An 8,093-nucleotide genomic window follows, 5' to 3' on the forward strand; every position below is an offset into this window, starting at 1 on the left:
ATGCCATGGAATGTTAATTGTTAGTGTTTAGTTGTATTGTATGCCTCATTACCTTCAAAACGGCATATCATATGTGAGAATTGGATTCCCGAAACTCAAAATGCATTTGATGAACTTGAAAATTTGAAAGTAGACTTTTATTGATCACTTGACGAGAAATCGGTTGTTGAAAATGATGTTTTTGATTGATGATACATGTTTAGTTGTGTTCCTTGTCAAAAGAGCTTTTCAACGGTATAAGATACGCCTTCTAGTTGCTTACGGTTTGCGTTTTATGGTTGTTTGAAGTTTTGACCAAGACTTGAACATTTGAAACTGACCAAGTACCAGGCCACGCCTAATGTCGCGGCGCGACACCTCTGGCCGCGGCGCGGCATATGCCGTGGTCAGGTTCTGACCTCCATGTCCAAAATACAAAAAATGTTTGGCATACTACGGACCTCCGATTCACATGAAACTTGTTCTAACATGCTCATATATGATTAAAAACCTCAGAAAAATAGTTCGGGACCCGACCCGAACATGTTGACTTTTTCGTTGACTTTGACCCGACCAAGTTGACTTTTAATCAAACTTAACCAAATATTTGTGCAATCGTTCTAACATGTTTTTATACTTGTACCTTGCATGAAACATGACAATTTGATTCACATGCTATTATGATCGAGTCTTAACGAGCCATAGGACTAATTGAACATCTTTGACCTATCGTGTTTACCGTTATTGATACAACCTATTGTTTAGGTCAAGACTAGCATTGTTCTTTGCACACGTTTACTTGTTGAAGTACTTTACTACTCGTGCACTCAAGGTGAGATCATAGTCCCACTTTTACTCTTTTGAACTTACATTTGGGATGAGAAAACATAAACATTTCTTTACTAAGTGAACACAAGTACAGGAAAACAAACATTCTACATACGAGTTTAGAACAAAATCCTCAATTCGATTATCATTAGTTACACTTGCCGGGTGTAAGCGAGAACTTATGTTGTATGGATCCATATGGGTTTGACAAACCCTCATTCAAACGGTTCGCTACCGTTTACGAATGAAATATATTTTCGAGAAACAGTGTATGTTCTAGCACTAAGTGATGGGGTTCAATGGAAGGAAATGTTAAGCATTGATAATTGGGTGCTCGTGAAACAAACTTTTGGAATGTATTACTATTAATTCATTGATGCAAATCTTGTGGTTCACTTGTACTTGCTTACTTAAACCTATGATTTTACCAACGTTTTCGTTGACAGATTTCTATGTTTTTCTCAGGTCCTTGAACGATACATGATACATGCTTCCGCTCATTATTTTGATACTTGCATTGGATGTCGAGTATATATGCATACATGGAGCGTCTTTTGACTACTTTTAAATTGTGTCGCATAAGTTTCATTTGTACTTAAAACTTTGTATCGTAACTTGTGGTGGAACTATTCTCATAAACTTTGAACAATCTTTACATTTGAAATGAATGCGACATATCTTTTGGTCAAACGTTGTTTTAAAGACTTATGACCACGTAACGGGATCTAAGTAGACGGCGCCGTCAAACATGATTTGGTCGGGTCGCTACAGATGGTATCAGAGCGTTGGTTGTAGGGATTTAGAGTTCATTGGTGTCAACCTCGAGTCATAGGGTACATTGGTGAGTCTAGACTACAACCGGCATATAGACTTGAAGTAGGAATTACTTGACTACTTGTGCATTTATACTCGAACGCTTCTACTCATATCTACTCTTAGTTCATCTTAATCTTACGTTGTTTAATTTGATTGACACGCCACCTTGACTTTATAGAATAATGTCGAATGCACATATGAATCAGGGTAATATAATTTTCGGGATTATATTACGGTGACTCATATGAACGTTCCGACATTATGGCATAAAGAATTTAAGGCGAGTCGAGGAAAAACTTCTCTTTATCTTTATTCTATATCACGGTTAGTATTATTGAGAATACTAATCAATGATATTCTTGTGTCTTGAAGGAACAATGGCTCCTCGTCGTGTACGCCGCAATGAAACTCTCGAACAAGCTCTCGAACGGATGATAGCTACCGCCGTAGATGCGGCCATGGCCGGTCACTCATCCAACAACAATAATAATAACAACCACAACAACAACAACAACAACAACAACAACAACAACAACAACAACAACAACAACAACAACAACAACAACAATGGAGCCAGAAACTCAAACGAGGGATGCTCCTATAAAGCTTTCATGGGGTGCAAACCTTACACTTTCGTTGGAACCGGGGGACCGGTCGTGCTCACCCGATGGTTTGAGCAAACGGTGAAGGTATTTCGTATGCCCGAGAGACATATTAAATTAATGTGGCTAATGTGTTATGATCCAAGTCGGGTCATACCCAATAACAAGCTTACCGACACCTTATAAGTATTAATCTTAATGATTGGATCATTAAATAAATACACGACACTTGAACTTTAGAAAATCGGATTTCTAAAGTATTATCGCTTGAGATAAATTATTGGGATAATTTATATTTAATTATTTATAAGTTTAAATAATTATGTTGTGTTATATTTTATAAATTGGTTTATAAAATGTAAGTAACTTAACATATGTATGTTATATATAACAAGTTTATATATTTACAAGACTTATTAATACAAGTTTTATAAAATATGAATCTTGGAATGATACATACACATGGGACGTTTTTTTCAGCCCCAAGGCACCCTTCACATGCCAAAATATGTTACTTTTAATAACACACAAGTGCCAAGGTACATGCTTATGAGATAACCAAGGCTTTGACTCAAGTAAGTGGAGATAATACACATAAATTAGCTTACAAAATTCTGGTTCAGCACACTAGTCTGGCCGAACTGTTTTGAGGGTGAAAGAGAGTTCTTTGCTTGCTATTTTATTACATTCAAGTGTTCTAAATCCTAACTAAAAATAAAGGGTGTGTTGGTGATCAAGGCTTGTGGGTATAACAACTTGAGGCTTCAAGTTAGAAGCTTTTTCAAGTCATCATCTTCATAAACTTCCTGCTCATTTTGGACAGCTGCTGTTCGGTTTTTGGAAGCCTAATAAGGTGGTCTTAAAGCTTGGTTAATTAGCTTATTAAAGTTCTAAGGTGTAGCCAAGTGAAAGGGTAGTGTTGGTGCATTATTTCTTCTTCATTGCTCATCAAATTCAGCCCTTAAACTTAGTTTAAGGAGGTATAATAAACTCTTTCCCTCTCTTTAATTTGTAAGTATATTTAGCAACTTGATCCATATGGGACTTAACTTTAAATTGGTTTAAAGATAACAAGTAAAATTTGAAAGTTTCACGCTTCCGTTCATAATGATTATTAAAAGGTTTTAAGTATTATCAAACTTGTTAAATCCCAACAATGGTATCAGAGCCAGGTTGTTGAAATATGCTTCGAATTGTTGTTTAAAACCCACTACATTTGCAATCTACTAACATGCATGAATGTAGATTGCAAAAACAAATGGGTTTGGGTGGGTTTGTATGCTTGGCCGAATTTGAAAGAGGTTCCAAGAGGGTTTGGAACTTGCATTTTGGTCAATTTTGGTTGCATGTTAAAGTTCACAATCCTAGCCTTGACCTTGTGTTGATTGCATGTTATATTTGGTTGATTTGTTATATTCATTTGGTATGTAATATTATTCATTCAATTGGCATGTAATAATTATTATTTTGGCTATGTAATTTGTTTTACATTTGGTATGTAAAATAGAATAGGTTGTATTTCATTTTCTAGATAAAAATGTATTAGGATACATATTTTGTAAAAATGAAGAACAAGATCATGAAGACTTCAAGAACACAAGGAGCATATGGATGCAAGGTTAAGTGGGAGATTGTAATCTCCTACTTTGTATGATTAACCCTTACCCGGTGACATTTGTTTTCGGCTAAACAAATGTCCACCAAAATGGCTAGATTGTGAACATACTTATTTTGCATGTGTGGTTGTTTGTATGATTATTGTTTTGTATGTTTGGATGATACAATTAATCACAAGATAACAACTAACAAAACGACATTTTAATTGGTTAAATTAGACGTGCTAAGTACATGCAAAATGGCAATTTAAATGGTTAAATTTAAAAGGCAACCGAGAACCTTAATAAATGGTTATTAAGAACATGATAAGGATCATACATATAAAATGGTTTATATCAAGTAATTGGTTTAATTACATAACATGAAAATAGATTTTCAATTAAACCATACACTAAATGCATGTTGGTGTATGGTGTAAAAGTTTTCTCAAATTAGAATTAATGAAAACTTAAAATCCCTTATAAACAAGGTAAACAAGTTAAACGCCATCCTTTTGTGGAAACACTTAGACATATTAGGAATCTCTTGATGGGATAAAGGTCACCTAACCGTCATGAGTGAACTAACATGAATAAGGTACACTTTGCATACATGTGGGATAAAGGTCACCTAACCACTTGCATGTTAAGTTTACATGTCTACACAAGTAGGACAACTTGATTTGGGAATCATGAACTTAGGGTCACCGAAGCATGATGAACAAATAGGCGTTGATGGGATAAATATGCCATGCAAAAGGATTGCATGATCCCATAACTTAGAAGTTGCAAAAGGATTGCAATTGTCATATAATGACTACCTAGCTAAATCAAATAACGGGATAAAGGTCACCTAACCGAAATTTGATTTACCGTTGGATTCTAATATTTAATAAGTCAATTAAAATTTAAAAGGGTATTGAATGTTAAATTAAAATCGATACTTAAACGAACTTTGTTAAATTTTGTAGATGGCCGCCAATAACAACAACAACATTCCAAACGCACCACTTAACCTGAACCACCTATCATTAAGGTCTCTCTTAGAGAAAGACAAACTCAACCATACAAACTTTATGGATTGGTTCCGCAATCTTCGGATTGTCCTCAAACAAGAGGATAAAATGTATGTGCTTGAGGACCCCATTCCCGATCAACCGGATGAGAATGATGTGGAGGCAATGGCCTCTTACGATAAGTATTGCCACGACTCCCTTCAAGTCTCATGCTTAATGCTTGGGACTATGATACCAGAACTCCAAAAGGATTTCGAGCATCATAGTGCATATGACATGATAACGCAATTGAAGGAGATGTTCCTCCAACAAGCGCGTGTCGAACGCTTCGAAACGGTTCGGGCGCTACATGCTTGTCGTATGGACGATACCCAATCGGTTTCATCTTATGTACTTAAGATGAAAAGCCTTATCGATCGTGCTAACCGTCTTAACCTAAACATATCTAATGAGTTAGCCACCGATCTTATCCTTAACTCCCTATCAAAAAGGTTTGATCAATTTGTAATTAATTACAATATGAATGGGATGGATAAGAGCATAGGTGAGCTTCACGGTATGCTTAGAACGGCGGAAACTAGCATGGGTAAAAGGGCTTTACCCGTGTTAGCAATCGATCAAGGTGGATCCAAAGGTAACACCTCTAAGCCAAAGGTGGCTAAGAGGAAAGGACCCGCCCATCAAGGCAAAGGGAAGGGGAAGATGGTTACCTCAACCAAGAACAAGGCTAAGAAGCAAAAGGTAGCCGAGAAGGCAAACCCCAAGGAAGACCCATGTTTCGGTTGCGGTGAAATGGGTCATTGGAAACGAAACTGTCCGGTCTATCTTAAGGAGTTGAAGGACAAGAGGGATGCAGGGCAAACCTCAGGTAATATATATATGGTATATATAGAGCTTAGTATTACTTCTTCTAATACATGGGTATTAGACACTGGATGTGGAACTCACATTTGCAATTCATTGCAGGGGTTCAAAAGAAGTAGCAAGCAAACGGGAACATCAAGTCTCTACATGGGTAATGGAGCCAAAGTGCAAGTGAAGGCTCAAGGAGACTTTGTGTTAAAGCTTCCAAGTGGTTTGGAACTTATTTTGAAAGATGTTTTGTATGCACCCAATTTATGTCGAAACATTATTTCCATTTCCCGTTTGAAACAATGTGGGTTTTATCTTAATTTTGTTAATGATGATATCCATATTTATTTAGATAATGTATTCTATTTCAAGGCTTCACCTTCAAATGGAATTTATGAATTGGTTCATGATGACACATCATCTAGTAGCTCAATGTACCATACAAGCACCAAGAAACTCAAAAGGGATTTGAGTGATTCCTATTTATGGCATTGTCGCCTTGGACATATAAACAAGAACCGAATGCATACACTTCAAAAGAATGGACTTTTGAAATCAAATGAAATGGATTCGTTTGATGTATGTGAATCTTGTTTACAAGGCAAGATGACTAAAGCACCTTTCAAAGGGACTTATGAAAGGGCTAAAGATTTATTGGGATTAATACATTCAGATGTATGTGGACCCTTTAAACCCATGACTAGGAATGGTGAAAGATACTTTGTTACTTTCATTGATGACTTTAGTCGTTTCGGATATGTCTACTTATTAAGACACAAGGACGAAACGTTTGAAGCATTCAAAGAATATCAAAACGAAGTACAAAATCAACTCAATAAGACAATTAAGGTACTACGTACCGATAGAGGAGGTGAATACCTAAGCGATGCTTTCCAAGATCATCTTAGGAGTTGTGGGATTATCTCGCAACTTACTCCACCCGGAACACCCCAACTTAATGGAGTTTCCGAAAGGAGGAACCGAACCCTAATGGATATGGTTCGATCTATGATGGCTAGAAGCTCGTTACCTCTATCATTTTGGGGTTATTGTCTAAGCTCCGCGGCTCGTATTTTAAATATGGCCCCAACCAAGAAAGTGGAACGAACTCCTCATGAGATGTGGTTTGGAAAACCTCCTTCTCTTTCATACTTGAAAGTATGGGGATGTGAAGCTTATCCTAAGCGTTATGTAGCAAATAAGCTACATGCTCGATCCACAAAGTGTATCTTCATAGGATATCCCAAAGATGACATGGGATATTACTTCTATGATCCATCCGAGCAAACGGTATTTGTTGCTCGGAAAGCGGAATTCCTTGAAACCAAGTTCCTTATGGAAGGTGATGGTGAAAGGAAAATAGATCTTGTAGAGGTACAAGATCAAACCGATGATACACAATTGGTTGACACTAGCACTCAACATGAGGATGTTAAAAATGATCAAGTAGATGATCAAGGTACACAAGATGTTCGAAGATCTAGTAGGATTAGTAATCCTCCTGAGAGATATGGTTTTCTCGTGGATGGTTGCTATACGGTTGATTTGGATGAACCGGTAAACTACAAAGATGCCTTATCAAGGATTGATAAAGATAAATGGCAGGAAGCCATGAACGCCGAGATGCAATCCATGTATGACAACCAAGTTTGGGAACTTGTTGAGCAACCTCCTAGCTCTAAGCTAGTTGATTGCAAGTGGATTTTCAAAATGAAAACCGACATACATGGAGACTTGGATACATACAAAGCTAGACTTGTAGCAAAGGGTTTCACTCAAACTCAAGGGGTTGACTATGATGAAACTTTCTCGCCTGTGGCAATGCTAAAGTCTATTAGGATATTATTTGCCATCGCTGCTCATTATGATTACGAAATTTGGCAAATGGATGTCAAAACTGCTTTCCTAAATGGATATCTTGAGGAAGATGTCTATATGGTACAGCCCGAAGGTTTTGTCGATCCGAAAAATCCTAAAAAGGTATGCAAGTTAAAGAAATCGATCTACGGATTGAAACAAGCATCTAGAATGTGGAATCATCATTTTAATGAAGAGGCAAAGAAATTTGGCTTCATTAAAAATGGTGATGAAGCTTGTGTATACAAGAAGGCTAGTGGGAGCTCTATAATGTTCCTTGTGCTATATGTGGATGATATATTATTATTTGGGAATGATATAACCACAATGCAAGAAGTCAAAACTTGGCTAAAGAGTTGCTTCTCCATTAAGGATCTTGGAGAAGCACAATACATATTGGGGATTGGAATCTATAGGAATAGATCCAAGAGATTGATAGGTTTAAGTCAAAGTACATACATTGATAAAATCTTGAAAAGGTTCAAGATGGAAAACTCTAAGAAAGGTTTGGTACCTATTCAAAGAGGAACCAGTCTCAGTTCATCTCA

The sequence above is a fragment of the Rutidosis leptorrhynchoides genome, chromosome 8, assembly GCF_046630445.1.
Source record: "Rutidosis leptorrhynchoides isolate AG116_Rl617_1_P2 chromosome 8, CSIRO_AGI_Rlap_v1, whole genome shotgun sequence".
Classification (NCBI taxonomy): Eukaryota; Viridiplantae; Streptophyta; class Magnoliopsida; order Asterales; family Asteraceae; genus Rutidosis; species Rutidosis leptorrhynchoides.